Raw genomic sequence first — 25022 nt, forward strand, 5'->3', positions numbered from 1 at the left:
TAAGTTGTACTTATGAAGGGTAAACCTCTAGAAAGCCAAGTAAGGAAAAAACATCATAGTTCTGGGAAATGTTGATTTTCCCATCAGTGGAACTGGAGAGAGGTTAGTGTACATGTGGAGATTTTAGCACAGACCCTAAAAACACCGTGCCCTAGTAGCAGGTTTAAATTGACCCTGCATAGAAAAAACATAGAATCATACTTTTAAGAGGTTTAAAAACAAAAAAAGAACAAGATGATCCCAAAGTAATTTAATAGCTTGCCAAAAGTAAACAACATTCCTTTGCTGAAAGACTACAAAATTCAGAAACTCAAAAACATAACATTCAAAATGTATAGCATTCAATAAAAACTACAAATCATGTAAAAAGAGTAAAATTTGACCCACAAATAAACATTTCAGGAAGGATAAACATATCAGTTCATCACAAACTCTTTCTGAAAATATGAGATGTAAAAACTCGTGTTATAAGGCCAGCATTACAAAGACCTCCAAATCTGGCTCAGGCTCGTAGCTTAGTAGCTAGGGTGCCAGCCACATACACAGGAGCTGGCAGGTTAGAATCCAGCCTGGGTCTGCCAAACAACAATGACAACAAGGACAACTACAACCAAAAAATAGTCAGGCACTGTGGTGTGGTACCTATATGTAGTCCCAGCTACTTGCGAGACTACTGGAAGACTCTCTGCGAGACTCTCTGGAAAGAGAACTGCTTAAGCCCAAGCGTTGGAGGTTGCTGTGAGCTGTGATGCCACAGCACCATACCCAGGATAACAAAGTGAGATTCTTTCTCAAAAAAAAAAAAAAGACAGACCTCCAAATCTAACAAAAACACTATGAGAAAAACCAGACTAATATTTACGATGAATATAAGCACAAAAATTCTTCACAAGATATTAGCAAATCATTTCCCACCATAGATAAAAATGCATGGAGGCTGCAGAGGAAGGAAAAAAATTGTAAGTGCAGATAACATAATTGCTGACAAAATCTCAAACAATATATAAAAAAGGTTCTTAAAACTAATAAGTGAGTTTAGAAAGGATTTAACATGATAGGTCAATATACCATAATTAGTTATATTTTTATATACTAGAGATAAATGACCAGAAATTAAAATTAAAAAAAAATAGCATCTTGGGTTGGTGCCTGTGGCTCAAAGGGTAGGGCACTGGTTCCATTTGCCGGAGGTGGCGAGTTCAAACCCAGCCCTGGCCCAAAACTGCAAAAAAAAAAAAAAAAAAAAGCATCTTTACAATAGCACCAAAAACATAGGTGAATTACTTATGGATAAATAGAAAAAAATAAATGTAATATTTGCATGCTAAAAAACATTGAAAAATAAGATTCACAGGGCCAGGTATGGTAGCTCATGCCTGTAATCCTAGCAATCTGGGAGGCAGAGGTGGGTGGATCACCTGAGCTCAGGAGTTAAGAGACCAGCCTGAGCAAGAGCAAGACCTTGTCTCTAAAAAATAGCCAGGCATTGTGGCAGATGCCTGTAGTCCCTGCTACTTGGGAGGACAAGGCAAGAGGATCGCTTGCACACAAGAGTTTGAGGTTGCTGTGACCTATGACACACTCTACCAGAGGTAACAAAGTAAGACTGTCTCAAAAAAATAAAAAAGAAAAAGACTCACAAAGTCCTAAATAAATGGAAAGATACCGTATTTGTTGGCAAGAGAAAAAACACAATTAAATTCAAGAAGGGGGTAGGGAGGAAGGGGCAAAGGGATTCAGTAAGCTCTCCCCTAACGGGTACAATGTAGGGGTATATGGCACATGTCCTGGGTGAAGAACTCAAATAAAACCCCCACTTTTCTTAAAAAATAAAAACAATGTAATCTGAACAATGTATATGTTCTTATATTAATCAGAAATATTAAAAAAAAATCTTAGCATGGTTTCTGGCAAAATCAATAGGGAGATTCTAAAAATAAGAATGGAAGAGTAAAGGAATGAAAATAACCAGAACAATTTTAAAAAGAAAAACAAAATTGTAGGACTCATACTACATGATATAGTACTGGTAAAAGATACCTAGAGAATGGAACAGAATAAAGTTTGGAAATAGAGCCATATATATGCAGTCAATTGATTCTTGCTAAAGATGTTAATTAGTAGAGAAATGCAAACTAAAACAATGAAATACTACAATATATATACTAAAATGTATTTTTAAGAAATGACAAAACCAAGTGGTGACAAAGATACAAAATAACTGAAATACTCATACATTGCTGATGGTAACCGAAAAAAGCAGGGCCATTTTGGGAAACCATTTGCAAACCATTTTGCTATTTCTTACAAAGTTAAATGTGTATTTAACCAAACAACCCAATAATCTGTCTTCTTGAGATTTACCCAAGAGAAATATGTTCACACAAATACTTGCAGGTAAACATGTACTGTGGTTTTATCCCTAATTACCCAAACTGGAAAATCTCAAATGTCCTTCAACTGGTAAAAGAATAAATAGATTGTAGTACATCCAAATACTGGAACACTACTCAGTAGTAAGAAACAATGAGCTACTAAAACAGGCAACAAGGAGAACGAACTTTAAATGTTTTATCATAAATAAAATAAATCAGATGTAAGGTTACATACTGCATGGTTCTATTTATATGATATTCTAGGAACAGCAAAACTGTAGAGACAGACTAAACAGATCAGTGTTTGATAGGGATTAGGAGCTGATGAAGAAAATGACTACAAAGGAGCATAAAGAAAACTGTTAAAGTGAATCAATACTTCTATGTATGGACTACAGATACTGGCACTTTGAATGAATCACATGTGAATGAGTTCACACAGTTGAACTTTAAACAATCACATAAACCAGCAGGAACTGTAACCCACAGGAACTGTATTAGTTCCTTTGCAACCCACAGGAACTGTATTAAACGGTTGCAGTATTAGGAAGGTTGAGAACCACTGACATAAACAAAAATGGCAAATAGAGATTCTTTTAAAACCTAGCTTAATATAATATTAAATATAGTGTTAAATTCAAGGAAGTAAATCACTGATGGCGTAAGTTCTCTGTGACTGTACTCATTTCCTAGAGTACTAGAAATATAGTATGTAAAGAAGAAATGATTACATATTATCATGGAAATATAAACAGGTATCACACACAAAAAAAATACTGTATTGAATCCTGCATAAAATTTGTTTTCATGCCTCGAAGCCTGTATCTCAAGCGGCTAAGGTGCCAGCCAAATACACCAAAGCTGGTGGGCTCGAATCCAGCCTGGGCCTGCCAAACAACAATGACAACTACAACCAAAAAATAGCTGGGCATTGTGGTGGGCACCTTAAGTTCCAGCTACTTGGGAGGCTGAGGCAAGAGAATCGCTTAAGCCAAAGAGTTGGAGGTTGCTGTGAGCTGTGACACCACAGCACTCTACCCAGGGTGACAGCTTGAGGCTCTGTCTCAAAAAAAAAAAAAAAAAATTGTTTTCATGTACAAAATACTCATAAAGTAACAAGCTGAAATAACTAATTAAAGAGCAGAACTGTGTTCCATCTGTACTGGGGACAGTCAAGGAGGAAAAAGCGGAAACTTCTGGCCAGTCTGTTGATACTTCAAATTCTTCTCTAACATGCGTCCTGTCATTGACTTAACTACAGTCCTCAAATGGCTATTCCATGGTATACCATTCATTCTCATAAGATTTTGTAGATGCGTGCAGATGGAGACACAGAGTGTGCCTGCTTCACCTTACCTGGCACTGGACCAGCAGTTCTCAACCTGTGGGTTGTGACCCCTTTGTGGGTGAAACAACCCTTTCACAGGGGTCGTGGCCTAAATATATCCTGCATATCAGATATTTACATTATGATTCATAACAGTAGCAAAATTACACTTATAAAGTAGCAATGAAAATAATTTTATGGTTGGGGGTCACCACAATATGAGGAACTGTATTAAAGGGTCGTGGCATTAGGAAAGTTGAGAACCAGTGCACTAGACCCTCTGTATGTGGAAATCATAGTCATTACAAACTGAAAATGTCCAAACTCTTGCACCTCTCACAAGTCTTTACAAAGAAGGAAATGGCAATTCAACCCTCTAGTTGGTTAAGAGCCCAAACTTTGGAGTCTTCATTGATTTCTCTTTTTCTCATACCCTAAATTTAATACATTGGTAAATCTGGTGAGATTTACCTTCAGAATATATATTTACAATCTAATCATCCTCCACCAACTTTAATAATACCAACCTGCTCTTTCATCTTGATATCAACTTTAGCAATAACACTATTACTTTTCACTTTGATTGACTAATCATTTATTTCATTTAAAAAATTATCTTTTATTGAATTAAAGAATGTTTGGTTTTCGTACACATCAATTTGTTTTAAAAGGTGAGATTATGTAAGTAATCAAAATAGACAACAATCTCTTGGCTAGTGGAAATCTTATTGGCTAGTGGAAATTTTCTTCTAATGGAAAATAATTATTATTTAAATAACTTCTTAAGTGATTTCCCTTCTTCTGCCCTTGTCTTCTATAGTCTGTTCTAATCACAGATTCCAGAGTGACCCTTTCTAAGGGTAAGTCAGATGTTGTCATGTTTTTGCTCAAATTTCTCTAATGGCTTAACAAACGGCTTTCAAGCACCTACTCAACCTGGTTGTACTCTTTCGCCTCATTTCCTACTATTGTCCTGCTCACTTGGTTTCAGCCTCACTGGCTTTGAGCACATCAGTCACAGTTTTGCTTCAGGACCTTTGTATTTGCAGAGTTATCTTTTTAGAGGCTTTCTCTCCGGAAATACACATGGTTTACTCCTTCGAGTCTTTACTCGAATGTGACCAGGTCAGGGTGACTTTCTCTGACCACCCAATTAGAAACTGTAACTGTTAAGTCCTTCTATACTCCTTTGATCCTTCCCTCTTTATTCTTCTCCATAGCACTTACTCTTCCCTAACAAAGGGTATTTCACATTTATGTGTTTACTGTCTATCTCCTTTATTTAACAGACATTCCACAAGGGCATACATTTTTCTTGAGTTGTTTGCCCCCCTCCCCTTACTGTAAAATCAATGCCTAATCAATATATCCTTGTTGAATAAATGTTCTTAGCCACCTTTACAAAATCCAGTTAAAACTATGGTGTGTTAGAGCTGTACATGACTTTAAAAACCCTCTAGTCTTGTCTTTGACAATATACACTAGAGATAATCTGGGTAGAACATGATAATTGTTTTTTACATCTATTGCCAAGAAATGCTTTCCATCCATTTCCATGATCATTACTCAGCGTGTTCTGCTATGTTGCTGTCGACCTAACCTGTGACAGACTGTCTATGAGACAATCTGGAAATGAGAAACTGAAAGGTTAAGAGACTTGACTGATAATCAGTGAGATAGTGGCAGCACCAGGATTCACTTCTAACCTCTTAACTTACAGTACAGAATTCTTCCTTCCTTATGTTACATTGCCCCTGAGAAATTTCCAGTGGTGAGTTTTTAGCTTTTATTATTTTCAACAATATGGACTATTTCCTATGATATGAGATGAAGTCTTCAGAAATTTGTACTTGAGACCCAGAAAGTTATACTTTCATGATAAAGCTTCCAAAATTTGAAATCTCAAAATGCTACATGTAACCCATACAATTCTTTGGCTTTATTAATATAGAGCCAGGAATACTAAAATTGTATCTATCAGTCATCTGGTACAAATATTTTGGCATGAATTATTGATAACATCTTTAAGTGAAGGTGTTAGGTCTTGTAGAAGGTAACCAAGTGGCAGGGAAATGGCTAAGAGTGGAGAGCAGGAACCTACTTGTAGTTAGGAAGCAAACTGCAGCTGGGAACTGTTTGCTACTCACAACACCCAGTGAAGAGCCCTTACTGACCTTAAGCTGACCTGGGGTTTATTACTATACAATTAACATTATAGATTGAGACACTGTGGGAGGTTCAGGAAAGATGCAGGCCTTGTAAGGAGGTAAGGAGTTTGTAATATAACCTGTCATTTGTGAGAATGAAGAATGTAGTTTTGGAAATGTTAAGTCAGAACAGTGTTGTGGATTTCTGAGGGGTAGTCAGACCATTGGGTATGTGAACTTAAAACTCAGAGGAGAAGCAAAAGTTGGAGATACCTTTGAGACTTATGAACTTATATATGATACTTAAAAGCCACAGGACTATGTAAGATCACTCAGGGAAATACAGAAGAGAAAAGGTGTGAGAACTGAGTCCTGGGACATGCAACATTTAGCAGTCAGAAAGAGGAAAATGAGTTAATAAAGGAGATTAAGAAAAAACAGTGGGAGTAGGGGAAAAACCAGAGTGAGGTGTTCAGGACACCAAATAAAGACTATTTCAAGAAAGAGGGAAAAATCAATGTTTTCAAGGACAAAAGCCTAAGTAATAAAAGAAATAACCATTGGGCTTGGCAACTGTAGCTCAAGTGGTTAGGGCGCCAGCCACATACACCAGGGCTGGCAGGTTTGAACCTGGCCTGGGCCTGCTAAACAACAATGACAACTACAACCAAAAAACAGCCAGGCGTTGTGGTGGGCACATGTAGTCCCAGCTACTTGGGAGGCTGAGGCAAGAGAATCGCTTAAGCCTGAGAGTTTGAGGTTGTTGGGAGCTGTGATGCCATGGTACTTTACCCAGGGCAATAGCTAGAGATTCTGTCTCAAATAAATAAATAAATAAATAAAAACTGTATTAACATAGGATAAATGTGGTTAGGTAGAGTTGGGTAGAGGATGGAGGAAGGGCAGACTGAGAGTAGTGGGTTTAAAAGAGAATGGAAATTGAAGAATTGGAAAATTACACTGCCCCTTGCCATTCTTGTAGAGAGTTACTCTAATGCAGTGATTCTCAACCTTCCTAATGCCGCGGCCCTTTAATACAGTTCCTGTGGGTTGCGACTCACAGGTTGAGAACCGCTGCTCTAATGGATAGTAAGAAATAGGAAATAGCTAGAGGGGATGTGTGGTTGAGTTGGGCTGTTTTAATGTTGTTTCTTACTTCTTCAGATGAGGGAATTCCAGCCTGTTTACACACAACTGTATATAAAGTATAATATGAATGATACAGTACAGGTAGAGAAAGTGTCACCTGGCACTTGATCAACTGAATGAAGTTATCAAAGATGATGGCCAAGACCAACTTATAAAGAAGCCCAGGAATGTATTTCATATAGCCAGTTAAAAACAAAAAGCCAAACCATTTAGCACTAATCTTAAGAAGATAAAATTATAAATGATGAAAAAGTTAACAGATTGAATAAAGTTTTTGTGGGTATACAAAAGAAATTTGCTTATTTCCCAAAAAGCCCTTGCCCTGAAACTCTGTTGAAATAGCTAATTCCTCAGCAGCATCACGAAAATGAACCAGTTAATGTTGGTTGATAAATCTACATTAACAGCTCAGTTGTTAATATAGTGGTGATGCATCAAACTTACCAAAATGATCAGTACATTAAATGTTTTATTTACACAATTAAAAAATACAGTAAAGATAAGAAAATTAAGGATGTGAAAGAAATGGATATAACTGTCAGAAAAGATTAACAGGTAGTAGAAACCAGTACAGTGTTTTAAGCAGAGGGATAAGGTTCAGTATTAGGGGAAATACTAGAAATGTTGAGGAAATTTCCTTCCATGACCTCAGTCAATAAGTGCCAAGAGCATAATGAGAATTAGGGGGTGGGGAGGAGGCTGTGCTGAAAAGTATTTAAGAAGGGAGGAAGGCCCTACCATCACGCCTGTAGTCCTAGCACACTAGGAGGCCAAAGCAGATGGATTGCTTGAGCTCAGGAGTCATCTACAAAACTAGTTGGGTCTTGCGGCAGGCTCCTATAGTTCCAGCTACTCAGGAGGCTGAGGCAAGAGAATTGCCTGAGCCCAAGAGTTTGAGGTTGCTGTGAGCTATGACACTATGGCATTCTATAAAGGGTGACAAAGCGAGACTCTGTCTCAAAAAAAAAAAAAGAAAAGAAGAAATACAGCAAGACAGTGTGGAGGTCTACTGCAAACTAGAGAAAGTGATTTCAGTAAGCGTAGTAATACCACGTATTTTTCTCCTACCACTTTTACCTGCTCACTGAAACATGAGAAGGGTCTGGGTTTTCCTATAACAAAGGGAGGAGGGGAAAGAGCATTGAGGAAGTGATTAAAATGATGAAGGATGACACAAGCTGGGAAACTGAGGACATTAGTAGAATAAATGACAATGAAAAACAGGGAGGGTAAATGATTTGGAAGTCAAGCTGGGGTTGGAGATGCGATAATGAAAGGAGGTGGAGAAACAACTCACAAAGTAACACATTTAAGAAGGGGGGTTTTGAGGTGGTGTAGTTAATGGAAATAAAAAGACTCCAAATGACCATGAGAGGGAATAGCTGGAGGTGTGGAGGTCAAGGAGTAACTGCTGAGACAGGTATTACCAGTTTCAAAAAGATACTGCCTTTATGAACAGCCTGGAGGTTAGAGGAATCTTTTCCTTTAGAAATTCAAATTGATGTTAATTCTTGGGCTATGTATAGACTTGGTGATTCATAGGGGAACTAACATTAATTGAAGATACTTGCTGTGTATACTTTGCATAACATTTTCTTTTAAACTTATATCAATTATGGGAGCTAACTATAAATGTCCCCATTTTACAGATGACGCACTTACAGCTGAAAGACAGCTAAGTAACTTGCCTAAGGTGACAGAGCTATGATAACAGTAGGGTCAAAATTAAAACCAAGGATCTGGGTGCCCTAGATCAGTGGTTAGAGTGTTGGCGGCACACCTGGGCGTGATTAAAAATAAAAACAACTAAAAGTAGAAAGAAAACCAAGATAGGAGTATCTGACTATAAAACTGTTAACAATCTTCTCTATTTCTTAATGATGCCATTGAAGAAAGCCTAACTCTTCTTAAACACAACCCCACTGACAAGAGGAAATATATCTTTCTCATTCTAAGGACTGTGGGATCTGGTCTTTCACTTCAAGACCTAGCTAAATCCAAACATTGAGATATTGGTAAGTCAGTTTTTGATATAATCTGGGGATAAATAGTTTTCATATTTCCATAGAATTGTACTGAAAGGATTCAGCAAGGTAACTGGAGCTGAGACTTTTTTATTTCCTCCAAAGTGATCTAATTTTGTGTATTTAAAAGCAAATACTGCATTAAATTTGGGGGGAGGTAGTGTTGAATCTACAGATAAAGTACAGATAAGCCAGTCAGCTTAGAAAAAAATACTAAAATCTGTATAAAATCAATTATCCATGTACCGTTTTAATCAAAATAAGATAGAGATTTTTAAAATCTGAATATATATACCCAAAGATAAGAAAAGCAATTACTTCTTATAAAAGTATCTTAGAAATAGTAAATGTTAATTTAATCATTTTAGTGGATTGGTATTAATAAACATATCCTGACAAGTATGGTCTCATCTGACCCTAACTTGGAGGGAGGAGGTCCAAAGATGTGGCCCTTAGTAAGTTTTTCTCTGTCAAAAAATAAAAGATAAGATTCAGTGACTATTACTTGGGAGTACAAACACCTATTAAGAGGATATATAAGGGTCGAAGATCACTAAGTGTATGTTTTATAAGCAATATATTTGAGTTGATATTTCCATAATGCTGAGAGCCTTTGCCTGGATGCATCCCTTCTCTTACTAGGTCTTTCTGGTGGTCAAAGAAGGAGTATAATCAGTAACTCTAAATCCTAACGAGAAGGATCCATTTATGATTGCAAATAGCAGAGTTACAACTCTTAGGCTAAAAAACACAGAAAAAACATTTCTTTGTAATAACTGCTCTACTGTCTGATAGAATAGGATGTACTGACCCGCCCAGGTAGAACTGACCTGTCCAGGAAGGATCAAGTGCATGTCCTACCCAGGAAATAATGAATGCACCAATCCCTGCCCCCCTGACCCTTTACGTCCCTGGGTCTTTGACATCTCACTTTCTATCAGCAAAAATCGCCACTTGCACATTTAACTGCTTTAAATATCGTAGAACACAAATTAAATAGGGTAGTTCCTGCCCTGCAAAGAATCTAAACAATGACCAGCACTTTAAGAAGTCTCTACAGAATCCAGTTTAAATTTATGAATTACCAAATGACACAGGATAGGTTTCAATTATTACCATGTTTCCCTGAAAATAAGATACTGTCTTATATTTATTTTTTTCTCAAGAAGACACACTAGGGCTTATTTTCAGGGGATGTCTTATTTTTTATTAAGTATAATACAATAATCTACATTTATTCAAATACAGTTAAGTCATCTTCTTCTGGAACCTGACAGGGGGAGCTGACCTGGTTGGTGGGGCTGGCGCTAGTGATACGTGAAATCCTTTCCCCTAGCCGTTCCCACATGTGCAATAGGATGCCTGCGAGTGCGGTTACCACACGTGCACCTGGGCAAGTGTGAATGGCTCAGAGAAAGGAGCTGTGGCAGATAAAAGGTATTCCAGTCTTCTTTACTCCTCCGTGCCAAAATGCATGGCGCTGCATAGGCACACCCATCACTAGGTCTTGTTATCGGGGTTGGGCTTATATTTAACAAATGCATAGAAATCCTGCTAGGGCTTGTTTTTTGGGTAGGTCTTATTTTTGGGGAAACATGGTATGTTGGAAAATTTAAGTGATAAATTCCCTTAGAGACATAGAGTTCACGTATCATCCAGACAGAACAAAATGCATTTTCATAATTACTGAATATCTTATTTTGGCATAGTGAGCTTTTCAAAGTTTCAAAATGCTCAAATAAGTATTGTAAGAAAAAAAAGCTCATGCTGACTTCTTTCCTTGTTTTCTATGACCTTATTCCTATGCTGCTGAACATTATAATATTGAATGATATTGATCACATTCATTGTCACTGAGCTTCAACATCATATAATCCCTATTTCTCAGGCTTTATAATATGTCAGGGGGCTAACCATGTAAACCTATTAACATATTTAATCCCTTTAATAGTCAAATGAAGTATTATTATTTTACATTTGAGAAAACTATGAGTTACAGAAGTTGTATAGCTTGCCAAAGATAGCTAATGAGACATGGAAATGAGAGACGCAAGCCCATGGCATGTGAGCTTAAACACTGGGCCAAGCGCTTTGTAATGATATTTTACATAGGCAGAAAGTAAGGTCTAAAAAATGAATGAATTTAGAAGCTGGAAAGTTATATGTTTTTCCATTTATTAAAAAAATTACAGTATGTTAATTTATTAGAATTACATTTGGTTGCAAGTAAGAAAAAAACCCTGGGCTTGGTGCCTCACATCTGTAATCTTAGCTTTTTGGGAGGCCAAGGTGGGAGGATCTCTTGAGGTCAAGGATTCTAGACCAGCCTGAGCAAGAGGGAGATGGGATCTCTACAAAAAATAGGAAAATTAGCCAGTTGTGGTGGCGGGCACCTGTAGTCACAGCTGTTCTAGAGGCTGAGGCAGGAGAATCACTAAGGCCTAGGAGTCTGAGGTTGCAGTGAGTTATGAGGAGGCTATTGCACTGTAGTCAGACTGACAGATCAAGACTTTTTCTCTAAAAAAAGTAAAAAAATAAAGGAAAAAAACCTAAACAGTATCTTAAAAATGAGGTGTCTCATGTAACTACCGAAAGTCTCAAGTGTGTGATTGCAGGATTTGATTCTATAACTCAGAGGTCAAGGCTAAGGTGTCTTCAATTTTCTTTGGTGCTTACTCATAGTTATAAAATGGCTGCTACATCTCCAGCAATCACATAACGAAAGAAGAAAAAATAATAAAGAGAAAAGGGTAGCACCTATCCTGGGAAAGCGGATATCTGACACAAATTTCCAAGAGACAAGAGGTTAAAATAGCCAGAACTGTGTCATATTGCACTCCTGAAGCTAGATGAAGTGTCATTCTAAGAAATAAAACAAACCAAACAAAATAAGAAAGCTCCCAAACAAACTCCAAATGAGAACTATTTTAGTAAGGAAGAAAGAGTAAATGAATATTAGGTAAGTACCATCTGCCACAATAGACTTCCCAAGAAAGGAATTTGGTATGTTTGAGTTTTGTTACAAATGAGGAGCCTTGCACCATAAACAACTTCACAAAAGAGAAGGCATACCGTATTTAATTATTTTAATTTTAAAGTACATGGAGGGTGATAGTTTGCTGAAAATGCATTCTGGCTTTATTCTTTCCTAAACTGACTAGATTTAGTTCATCTATTTCTCTGGTCTCAAAACCATTCAGAAAAAAAGTCTATAGCATCTGTGCTTTAGAGGTAAAGTGGTTCTCAAATATAGCATACACCAAAATTAATTAGAAGTTTTTAAAAAACACAGAGGACTGGGCTACAGCCCTGGAGTTTCTGATTTAGTGGGTTTAGGGTAGAGCCAGACAATTTACATTTCTAATATACTCCCAGGGCATGCTGATGTTTCTGGTCCAGGGATCCCATCATAAGAACCACTGCTCTAAAAGTAGACACCAATTAGTTCAAGGTAAACAGTAGAAGATCATATCCTAGGAAACTGTTCTTGGCCCAAGCAGATTAAATGAAACTTACCTCATACTTCTGAAAAGTTTCATTCTCTCTTACTTGCCTGGCTAAAACAAGAAAGCCAAAATCAGCTTCAAAATCACTGTCAGTCACTTTGTGTTTACAAGAGAATGAGTCTTAAGAAACTGATTATGAGGTTAACACAGTGGAGATAAGGGAAATAGTGGGGTTCTCAATTGAGACCTTTGTGGTGCACTACTTCTAGACTTTAGGTCTGTAAAATAATGAAGTTCCTTAATGACTGAGTTTGAGGTAAGGTTTATTGAAGCTTGTAGGTAAAAGCATTATAATCAATACAAAGAATAAACTTGAAGTTTAAATAATGAACACAATTGTACTTTATTTAAAACAGGACATGAACAAATAACAACTACACATAATCCAAACCTCATTTTAGATGTTTAAATTTTTCCTCCACATTATTTTTATACTACCTGTTAACGAGTATCAAAATGAACAGCTTCATTTCCCCCTGTCTAGCCTGTATTTAATAAATGGTAAAAAGAAAGGAGAAAAAAAGTAAAAAAAGTCTAAAATCATTTATCCAGCATGAATACAATTATCAATTAAGTTGGCAGAAGGAAAGCATCAGATTTTCTTACTTTTCTTGCCTCCAACTTTCAAGTTTCCTGATATGATCTCTACTCTGTGTCTCTCACTCCATCCACCCTTAGGCAAAGGAAAAGATGGAGGGGAAAAAAAAGACTCCAGTAAAAGAAACTGAGTAACAGTGATTTAAAATTTTACAGAGTACAGGGGTCGCAGAAGCAACAATTTCTGATTTAGGCAATCCTAAACTGATAACGAAACAGTATTTATTTCTAATTAGTTATTTTTACTTTGAGAACTATGAGGATACTTTTAAGCTGAAGACATGCAGTGAACCTAAAACATTAAAACCATAAAGTATGACTTCTCTTTAGTTAAGGAATGCAATGAGACAAAAAAAGAGAAAGGAAAGCAAAAATTGGGATAGCACAGAATTCAAACTACGACAACTTATATACTCAAAAAATTACAGCAGCGTTTTAACAATGACATCTATAGCAGCTATTTGCCTAAGAGCTCTGCACCACCAAGTGCTTGTTACCATCAATCTTCTGTCTTTCCTGTCCAGTCACCTCCTCACACAAAGCAACACAGCCCTCTTAATTACAGCACTGTGCCAATCACAAATATATTCTCATTCCACCATTAAGATGGAGAATAGATACTGAAATCAGTTTATTTTAATATTAGCCACACGAAAATTCTTTGAGCATGATATTAAAGCTGGTAACATTTTACTTCATCCATAATTGAAAGACATGCTCAAAAAAATTCATTGTGAGACCACTACTACGTATCCAGTACTTGCCTGAGACAAATTATGCAAATACTTCTATCTTGTAATTTATTTAACTGCTTTCTAATTCTTCATTTTCTTAACTAAATTAGATAAAAGGGGAAGTATATGACCAAAAAATGAGTGTCCATCATCCAAAGTAGTGTACAATGAATTTATCTTTCAAACTATAAGATCCAAGATGGGCAGATTTCTATTTCTGCCTGAAAGGAATATTGCCTATTTAAATAGACACACAGAGGGTTTGGTAGTCTGCTTTAGATATTTGTGCTTCTATGAAGCTAGCACAAAATACACTGGTGGTAAGCAGTTAATTCATTAATTAACCAAATTATTTCTGAGGAAAAGATAGCACTAAACAACATAGTATTCCAAGTGCAGTTGAGGTTGTTTGAGGTCCCTTGTCTGCAAACTGTGTGGTGGAGACAAGCAAAGCCTATGCTGTTTCTAATTATTCCAATTATCATGGCACACTACGAAAACTTGATTAATAACACTGAAGATATTGTTGTGGCAATTAGCCATATGGTTGTGGGACTTTATTCTGTCACGATTTAGCCATTAGCATCTACTTATGTTTGTCAGAACAGTGCATCCGTGACAAGTTGAAGTTCCGCTCACCTTCCCAAGTCCCCTGTGAGCAACACTAGAGAACTGTTTATTCCTGGGAGCCTCTTCGCCAGAGTAAATTTTTCATGTGGCATCCGGTCTGACTGGGGACAAATGTCAAATAGCTTATGTGATGACCCATCAAGCTAAGCTTTTTCTGAAAAACCACTTACTGATGTCTGTGTGAAAACAAACTACTTGAAGAGAAGAATTTGACCAGTAATAATCGGTCATCTATACTGCCATACATATTCCCATGGCAGTAATTCAGAGCAACCAATCTTCATAGATTGACACAGAAATCTATAAATATGGCATTATAAAGAATAACGTATACACACATATCCAATATAGCAAAAAGTTTACCACCTATAGTATGTTTCCATGACATCTGCAGTGAATTTATCCAAGAGTATTGAGCAGAAATCCTTTTAATTATGAGTGAGCAGATAATTTTCAGGAAAACATAAATAAAGATTTTTTTGTTGTTGTTGTTGCAGTTTTTGGCTGGAGCTGGGTTTGAACCTGCCACCTCCGGCATATGGGGCCAGTGCCCTACTCCTTTGAGCCACAGGCGCCACACTGTTTAATTAATTTTTTAAAAGATAATGCTTTGAAATAGTTGCTAGCAGTACCCAAATTTGCCAATTTTCCTTCAAAGATGGCAAAATGGTAAACAGCGTCTATCATGTGTTTACAAACCGTTAGGCAGTCCGTAGCTCCCAAGATGGAAGTAGGAGATAACAGTAACACAAGAGGGAAGCAGGAAGAGTTCTGTGCTTCTATTTTATGCCTGGGTTCCCTCCCTCCCATTGGAAATGGGTCACTACATGAAGGCAGCTACCTAGGTCTTGCCTACAAACTTTTAGTTTGAGATGTTTGTAATGACAGACAACTAAAAGGTAGTCTATTTATCATGTGGTATAGTTAACTACATGTGGGTAAACAGGGCCATCCTTCAGAGGACCAAGAGTCAGAAACTCCCAATGATGTAGGCTCACACAGGACTACAGCTGCTCCCGCGGGCAGGGGATAGAAGCAGCATGCTGAGGTGCAGCCATGGCTGAGAGGCTGGGCACACACAGGGACTCCGAGTTAGATATAAAGATTTCACTGTATACCACTGTATGATTTATAGTGAATTTATGAAAAAATTGCCTGTTCTGACAAATAGAAAGTACCGGCTAGGACTGTCATTTTAACAAAAGCAGTTCTTGTATCACGTTAGGAAACTAAGAACAGGGAGGTCAGAACATCCTAAAGACTTAAAAAGTGCATCCTTGCTAATTTAATCAGTAAATACTATTACTCCTGAATAGTAGCAATTTACAACTCACTGAAAATGTTACATTAATTTTTATAGAACTCTTAATTTTGCACAGTGAATACATGCAATATTTTCTGTATTTTTATTGTAAAATAATATATTTTCCTATACAATCTATTGTTACACTAAATAACAGGGGCTAACACTCACTGAAGTGAGTACTATGGAGAGTGCTTTACACAACAGTATTTCATGTAATTTTGAACTCTGAAAGTATTATCCTCATTTTTCAGATAAGAAACTACAGGTTAGAGATACAAGTTAGTTTTGTGAAGTCACACCGAGGAAGTAGCGGCGTTGGGATCGAATTCTGGAGAAAATGATTCCTTTTCTTAATTACAGTATCTTGCAATAAAAGATATGTATTTAAATGTAGGAAAGCTTTTAGACAACTACATTTAAATGAAGGAAAGCGTCTGGAAAGATAATAGAATATTACAAATAACCATAAAACAAATATTCAAGCTGAATATTGTAGTAAGGAGTAAAAACTCAAACTTAATTCTTCTGACATAGAACTCATCATTTTAATTCTTTCCCATCTCAACTTCTTTCTCTTCCTGTAGAATTAATCATTCATAGCCCTTAAGCCTTGCTTCTTCCTACTTCCAATCCAGCAGGGGCAAGTTTCAGCATTCTCTGTCTTACAGTTATCCTCCCCTCTCCAACTTGACTGCTGGTAACCTTATCATTTCTTAATCGATGCTTTATCAGCTTTCTAACCATCTCCCTGCTGCCATCTTATTTAGGCCCATTCTGGTGCCAGAAATATTTTTCTAAAATGTAAATCTAAGCAATTCTGTACTACTCTGCTCATCTAATGAACCCCTCAGCACAGCATCTAAAATCCTGACTATCTACTTAGACTCATCTTTGGCCACTTTCCCATATGCAGTCCACATTTTAGTCTATCCTAATCTTAAGACCACAGAGTCATTTTCTCTTCATACTTTTACACTTGCCAGAAATGTCCTGTCCCTTCCATGGATTTAGGGGGCTTTTACAAAACCTTGTTCAACAATCCGTTCTTGCTTGAACCACCCCCAACCATCATGCTGTATAGATGACCATTCTTCCCAGCTACATTCACCTTCATCTTGACACCAGTCTTTCAAAATTACATAGCTTTTATTTACAGGATTAACTTCTATGCACCATGATGAATTCCTTGAGCTGTATTTCCAGAGGTAGCACAAGCACATAACAGGTGCCAAATTGAAAGAAAATATTTACTCTACATTTAAATTAATTGGTCTTATGTATTTTTTTATGTATTAGCTAATGTCAAGGCTGACTTTATTAAAATGAATTTTTCTTTATAAAAGCCAGAAAATAAAAGCATAAGAAAAGAAAGAACATACCCATAATCTCACTGCCCAGAAATAATTTTGGATTATGGCTTTCTATTCTATTTCTATGTACATATCACTAACTATATGCATATTTATAACAAAAATTTGCTAATATGCATATTACATGATAATCTCTTTTCTACTTCAACAAACATCTCTCAAGAGTCATTCAAAGTTGCTGCAGAGTATTCTATTACACGTATGCACTATTATCTATTGAACTATCCCTCTATTTTTAGGCATTTAAATTTATAAAGTTTTTCAGTATAATAAATATTGCCAAAAAATCTTTAAAGCAAAAATTCTGTATTTCATTAATTATTATTTTTAAAATAAATTCCCAATAAGGGAATTGGAGAACAAAGGTTTATAAAGTTTTGAAACAAAACTTGGATTGAGGGGTGGCGCCTGTGGCTCAAAAGGGTAGGGCACTGGCCCCATATACTAGAGGTGGCAGTTTCAAGCCCAACCCCGGCCAAAAACTGCAAAAAAACAAAAAACAAAAATCAAAAAACTTGGATTGAATTGATCCTTTCCATGAATCTTTCCCAACACAGGGTATACTGTATTATTTTGGTCTCATCTTTGTTGATCCAATAAGCAAATAGGACATACTGTTGCCTTAATTAGCACAGCTCTGATTACAGAGTAAAATTTTTTTCAAATGCGTATTAGCATAGTACACACATCTAGAAATGACAGTATCATTTGACCATTTTTCTATTTAGTTATTAATCCTTTACTTTTGATTTGTATGAGATTTTAATATATTAAGGATTATTATTCCTTTCTCATATAGTTGTAAATTTTTTCTCTAATTTATCTGTCCTTCAATTGATGGTGGTTTTCTCCTCCTTTTAACATTTTTACTCAGTAAAATCTATCAATCTCTTTTGTGGTTTTCTTTCCTTAAAATCACAAATATAAAGGCCTAGCCATACCTAAAACATATTAATATATTTTTATATTTTATTTTTCCATTATGTTTTGCGCTTTTACTTTTGATCTTTTTAATCTTTACACTGTTTGGAATTAATTTCAGTATGTGGAGTGGGGTAAGGGTAATATATTAATTATCTATTATCCCCAATACATAACTGTCTCAACCTTGAATATTTTTATCCCTCTATACAAATGTGTAGTCATCTTTATAATGTAATACGTACATGTAAGCATGCAGAGCACATTCTGTATCTATTCACTAGTGTAATATATACTAATTTATATAAATACTTGGGTCTGTTTATGGACTTTCTAATTGTTCTCCACAAAAAGGTCTATTGATTACTGTGCGAAGTTGACACTGCGTGTAATTTCATCACCAATTAAAATTTATCTTTATTTAAATCATGTACTTTTACATGTATGTTTTATAACTTGGAGTGTTGTTTGTTTGGTTTAGGCAGATTTTCTCCAAATAGGATAGTATTTGGCTCAGAAGTCAGAAGAGAAAGGTTTTAAATGTAGATCCTTTCCAGTACCAGCTATGTGAACTTGGGTAATTTAGCTCTTCTGAATCTCCTGTAATAGATTTGTTTTGCCTAGCTTGGTTTAATCTTTCTTAATTCCAATTAACCTGGTCAGTTGAAATGTTCTTCATAATTCAAATAGTGACTTATTTTAATAGTCACTTTTTAAACTGTTCTTATTTCCTCTTAATATGGATAACTGGGAATTAACTATAGCTGAATTTTTCTCAGTTTCACATTAAAAATTTAAAAATGGTTCAGAGGTTAGCTAAAATTATAAACCTAAATTTTTCTTCTGATATAGTGGAGGGGGCAAAGAATAACAATAAACATGCATCCCTTTGTTAATTTCCTGAGACAAAGCAACTGAGTTGTAAAAATATAAAAGTCCCAACACCTCCTACTTTACAAAAACAAAGAAAGTATGAGCTTAGATATTTTTGATGGATGAAGCCCCCTTTATACTTATAATACCACTGGAACTTTAATCTTCTGTGGAAGAGACAAGTAAAATTTAAATTTAAAAATCATTAAGCATCACTTCCAGGAGTCTTGTAGTTGAATCTTTCCTAAGTGTAAGATGATCGTCAGAAAGAAGGAGAGTTTGACCATCTCTGCTCCCATTTGGATGCCCTTTCTTTCTTTCTTTTGCCTGACTATATTGCCTAGAACTTCCAGCACTATGTTGAATAGTAGGTGATAGAACATAACCTTGTTTGGTTCCAGTTTTAAGTGGAAAAGCTTTCAGGTTCACTCCATTCAGTATAATATTAGCTGTGGGTTTGTTGTAGATAGCGTTGATCAGATTAAGAAATGTATCATCTATGCCTAAATTCTTAAGTACTCTAAATTGTGGTATATGTACACCACAATATTATGCAGCCTTAAAGACAGATGAAGACTTTACCTCTTTCATGTTTACATGAATGGGGCTGGAACATATTCTTCTTAGCTAAGTATCTCAAGAATGGAAGAAAAAGTATCCAATGTACTCAGCCCTACTATGAAACAAATTTATAGCTTTCACATGAAAGCTATAACCCAATTATAGCCCAAGAATATGGGGAAAGGGGAAAGGGAGGGAAGGGGAGGGGGGGTGATGGGTGGAGGGAGGAGGGTGGGTGGAGGGAAGGTAATTGGTGGGACCACATCCACCATTCATCTAACAAGGGTACATGCCAAACTTACTAAATGTAGAATATAAATGTTTTAACACAATAACTAAGAAAATGCCATGAAGGCTATGTTAACCAGTTTGATGATAACATTTCAAATTGTATATAAAACCAGAACATTGTACCCCATGATTGCATTAATGTACACAGCTATGATTTAATTTAAAAAAAAAAAAAAGGATGCTATATTTTACCAAATGCTTTTTCTGCATTTATTGAAAAGATCATATGGTTTTGGTTTTCGCTTTTGTTGATATGGTGATTTATATTTATGGATTTGCATACATTAAACCAGCCTTGCATCCCTAATGAAACCTACTTGATCATGATGAATGATTTTTTTAATATGTAGCTGTAAACTATTGGCCAGGATTTTATTGAGAATTTTTGCATCTATATTCATTAGTGAATATGGTCTGAAATTCTCCTTTTAGGTTGGGTCTTTTCTTGGTTTTGCTTTGTAGACATTTTGGGGAAGATTCCTTCCTTCTCAATTTTAGAATAATTTCTGCAGTATGGGCATAAACTCTTCTTTGAAGGTTTGATAGAATTCTGGTGTGAAGCCATCTGAACCAGGGCTTTCCTTTGCTGGGAGATTTCTTAGTGTTTCTTCAAGCAATGTCTCAGGATATAAAATCAACGTCCACAAATCAATAGCCTTTGTGTATGCCAATGATAGCCAAGATGAGAAGCAAATCAAGGACATAATTCCTTTCACAGTAGCTTCAGAAAAAAGAAAAATGAAATACTTAGGAATATTCATAACAAAAGAAGTGAAGGATCTCTTCAAAGAAAATTATGAAAACCTAAGAAAATAAATAGCAGAAGATATTAACAAATGGAAGAACATAACATGCTCATGGCTGGGAATAATCAACATTGTGAAAATGTCTAGTGTAGACATTTATCTACAGGGATTGCATTGAACTTTCATCATACTTTCAAGATTTGGAACAAATGGGCTGAGCAAGATGGCGAAGGGGATGCATCGCTGAGTCAACTCTCCTTGGTTTCAGGTGGGAGTGGGGGGGCTGGATCCTTCCCTGAGTGAAGTGCTGGCACAGACAAGCAATGCAGGGTGTGCAGCAAAGAGGTGAATTGCTGGATTGGAAGTGTAACCCAGAACTGCAGTATCTGCCAGAAAAAAACTTGGTGCAGCAGCTGAAGCAGCTCCACTGAGGCCGGTGGCTGGCAGCCAGCAGCCAGCAGCCAGAGGCCTGAGACGGCAGAAATCAATCCCTCCCCCATGAAGGACTTCTATACCCAATTTTGGGGAGTTTGGGTGTTTTGCAGAGAGTGCAGTGAGGTATGGACTCCTGAGTGGAATTTGGTGACCAGAAAGGGGAACCGTTTGGACCTGGTTTGGTGTCAGGGGTCCAGGCAACTGGACAGAAATTTGAGGGGAAAGGATTCCGCTTAGGAACTGATTCATTTTGTAATTTTAGAAGTCTTTGTGGTGCTGCACTGAAACAGTGAGTGTGAGGGGCAATCAACTCCTTTCCTACAGACTCTGAAAAGTCTTTTGTGCGTGGCCTGAATCCGTGGGAATCAGAGGTAACCAGCCCCTCCCCCACAGAAACACACTGAAAACTCTGTGCCATGGTGCTAAAGCAGCTGGCGCAAGTGGCCACCAGCCCTTTTCCCACGGAACATAACAATTTCCAGTTTGAGGGGAAACTAGGAGTTGAGTGGATAAGCTGGTGAAGCGTAGACTCCTGTGCTGAGTTTGGAGGACAGATAGGATTGCCGCCTGGAAAAGGACAACCAAGGCTGGGCGGCCAGCCAGGAACCAGGCATATTGTAAAACTGCAAAAATGGCGGCTCCATAACACCTCTTCCAAGAGCATGGAGAGCTCAATCTCACCTGTAGCCAGTCATCCTGCATCTGAAGCTGGTTCAGGAAACCCCACAATTTACGGGAACTGTTGTAGGGAGAATTTGTGCAACCTGCCAGCAAAGATTCCTTTTTTTGTTGTTTTTTCTTTTTTTGTTTTAGCCTGGAAACTACTCACAGCACCACCTACTGTCTAGAAAGTATATTGTAACATAAACATATTCCCACTAAAGTTGAATCTCACCTCATATATAAAGTGGTATGTTTGTATATATTCATAAGAATAATATTTTTCTTCATGGTGCCCCCTTCTTTTTTTTTTCCTTAATCCTTTTTTTTGTAGGCGTTACTGTTAAGTCTTTTTATTTTTATTTTAATTTTGTTTTTTGTTGTTAATACTATTCTTCCTTTTTTCTTCTCTCTTTCACTCCTTCTCTTCTTATGGTTATAGAATGCTTACATCTGACTAATAGTCTTGTTTTTTTTTTTTTATCATTTTATGATTACCATTTTTGTAGTTGTTTTTTATTTTGTTTGTTTTGCTTTGTTTTTTGTGTGTTTACTTGTTTCTGATTGTGCATCTGTGTGCTTGTGTGTCTGGTAGCATTTGTGTCTGTTTATTTGTTCACTTGGTTTCAACGTGTTTTGTACTTTGCTAAATGCTCGGGTTGGCTATTTTCCCTAACTCCAATTTTCACATTCAATAAGAATATGGAGGAACAGGGGATGAGGGCTGACTGGAGCTAGTTTTCAACATAAACTCCAGTTCAGGGGGAGAGATAACTACCAAAAAGAACCCAACAAAGCTGAAGGAGGAGAGCCGAGCTGAGAGAAGAGATAGATAAATGCATGTCTTCTCCACCAAGGCAAACCATGACTTCAAGAAAACAAATTCCAGGTTTAGATTGCGCCCGGGTGGAATATTCTCCAGCTGCCATTGAGTGCCTGAGGCAGATAGGCTTCAGCTCCCTCTGCTGGCTGGCGACGAGTGGTAACCAAGTGGAGGAGGCATTGACTTTACTTGGACTCTGGCAGGCACAAAACCCTGACACACTCACTTATTGGACAGGACTGGGCCATAGAGCCTGGGTTAACAGAGACTGGGGTTACCAGAGTCCAGTGGTGAAGGGCGAGCGAGGAGGGGAAAGAGACATCAGCCTCCTTACTCCAATCATCTACTGAATGGGCCTTTCTGACTCCTCAGAACATCAGAGTGAACCACACTTGAGCTACCAGACCTTGTGAGCTTTCCACCTAGAGAGTGAGTACTGATTGGGTCAATAGGTTTGGATCTCTTAAACTGGACAAAGTAACTGGTGGTTGAGGGAGAATCTCTGGTACTCCCTGGATTTTCTCAGGCCTAAATTGACTTCAGGTGGAACATTCTCCAGCTGTCATTGAGTGCCTGAGACAGACAGGCTTCAGCTCCCTTTGCTGGCTGGGGACAAAGAGCAGTAACTGAGTGGAGGTGGCATTGACTCTACTTTGACTCTGGCAGACATAAAGCTCTGCCACACTCGCTTAGTGGGCAACTGGGTCACAGCCCTGAAGGGTCTCCAGTTATTGGGTGTGACAAAGGTGCAAGGTGGGGAAGGAGGCATCAACCTTCCTAGATTAATTTATTTGCTGGGTAGGTCCTTCTGACCCCATGGAGCAACAGAGAGAGTCACATCTGAGCTGCCAGAAGTCCCATGCTATATAGATGCCAGAAACCTTTTGAACTCCCCCAATTGAGGCCAGTGTTGACTGGGATAATTGATTTAGATCTCTTGAACTGGGCCAATCACCTGAGAACTATCCAAAGCAGTACCCTGGGGGTGTGGCTGTGGTAAGGTGTGGTTTTCCTTTCCCAACCGTAGCCTGTGAGGTGCGGGGTGATTAATTGCTGATATTTCTCTACAGCTGAGACTTTAACTCAGAGTAACTGATTTTCTAAGGTAGAACACAGACCAGCCGAAAACAAGATAAAGGCACTCAGCCCCACCACACCAAGGAGGCCCCCAGGCTCTCAGACTGTAGCACTATACATATCCTCGGCAAAGCTCTGGGGAAAAGGTACAGACACTAGTCCTAGCCTTTGCCAAAAAGGGCTAGTAAAATGCTATTCCCGGAGCTCCCAACCCAACTTCCTCTCACCTGCTCACCTAGCCAAACAGTAAATCCAGCATGGGGAGGAATCAGCAGAAAAACTCAGGTAATACGAATAACCAGGGTAGATCAACCCCACTCCCACCAAGGAAGGATGTGGCAGATGCATCTGAAGATCCCACCCATAAACAGATGGCTGAGATGTCAGAAATCGAGTTCAGAATTTGGATAGCAAATAAGATTAACAGAATGGAAGAAAGGAAAGAGCTAGAACTTCAAGATTATTCAAAAGATGTCTCAAGAAATTATTCAAAAGATGTCTCAAGAATTCAATGATTTCAAAGATGAAATGATCAAAGATTTTCAAACATTGAGGCAAGAGATCATAGCCCTCAAAGATCTAAATAATACGGTAGAATCCCTCCATAAGAGAGTGGAACAGGTTGAAGAAAGGATCTGTGACATTGAAAACAGAGCTTTTTGAACAAGCCCAAGAGCTCAAAGATGAAAAGAAATGGAAAGCAAAAATGGATCTTTCTCTTGGAGAGCTCTGGAATAATTCAAAGAAAATTAATATTTGCCTTATAGGAATCCCAGAAGGTGACGAAGTTGCTTCACAAAACAAAGAGGCTCTTCTTCATGAAATTATGAAAGAGAACTTTCCAGACATGCCAAGAGATTCTGAAATTTAGACAGCAGACAGTTTCAGAATCCCAGCAAGACTCAACCCGAACAAGACATCCCCCAGGCACATCGTAATTAACTTCACTAAAGTTAAGATGAAAGAGAAAATTCTGAAAGCAGTTAGACACAAGAAAACCATAACCTACAAGGGGAAGAGTATTAGGATGACTGCAGATCTCCCTGCTGAAACCTTTCAGGCCAGTAGAGGATGGTCATCGACTTTTAATCTCCTAAAACAAAATAACTGCCAACCCAGGATCCTGTATCTGGCTAAACTGAGTTTCATCTATGATGGAGAAATTAAATACTTTAACAACATTCACATGTTGAAGAAATTTGCCATAACTAAACCAGCTCTCCAGGAAATTCTCAAACCTATCCTCCACAATGACCAGGGCAATCCTCCACCACAAAAGTAAACTCACTCAGAAACTTCTGATCAAATTCCAACTTCCACAGTGCTGAAAAAATTAAAAATGTCTACTGGACTTTTGAGCAACTCAAGGACCAATATTTTACCAGGCTTATCAATAATTTCTATCAACGTGAATGGCTTAAATTGTCCTCTAAAGAGACACAGATTGGCTGATTGGATACAGAAACTCAG

The 25022-nt window shown here is 37.5% G+C and overlaps 1 protein-coding gene across 4 annotated transcripts in view; it reads right to left on the reverse strand.

Annotated features, from left to right (window-relative positions):
* The window catches only part of TBC1D5 (TBC1 domain family member 5), a 551029-nt gene that overhangs the window by 156221 nt on the left and 369786 nt on the right, over positions 1–25022 (reverse strand). The gene's annotated exons all lie outside the window — the stretch shown is intronic.

Source organism: Otolemur garnettii, unplaced genomic scaffold, assembly GCF_000181295.1.
Source record: "Otolemur garnettii isolate 467f Iridium unplaced genomic scaffold, OtoGar3 scaffold00002, whole genome shotgun sequence".
NCBI classification, from domain to species: Eukaryota; Metazoa; Chordata; class Mammalia; order Primates; family Galagidae; genus Otolemur; species Otolemur garnettii.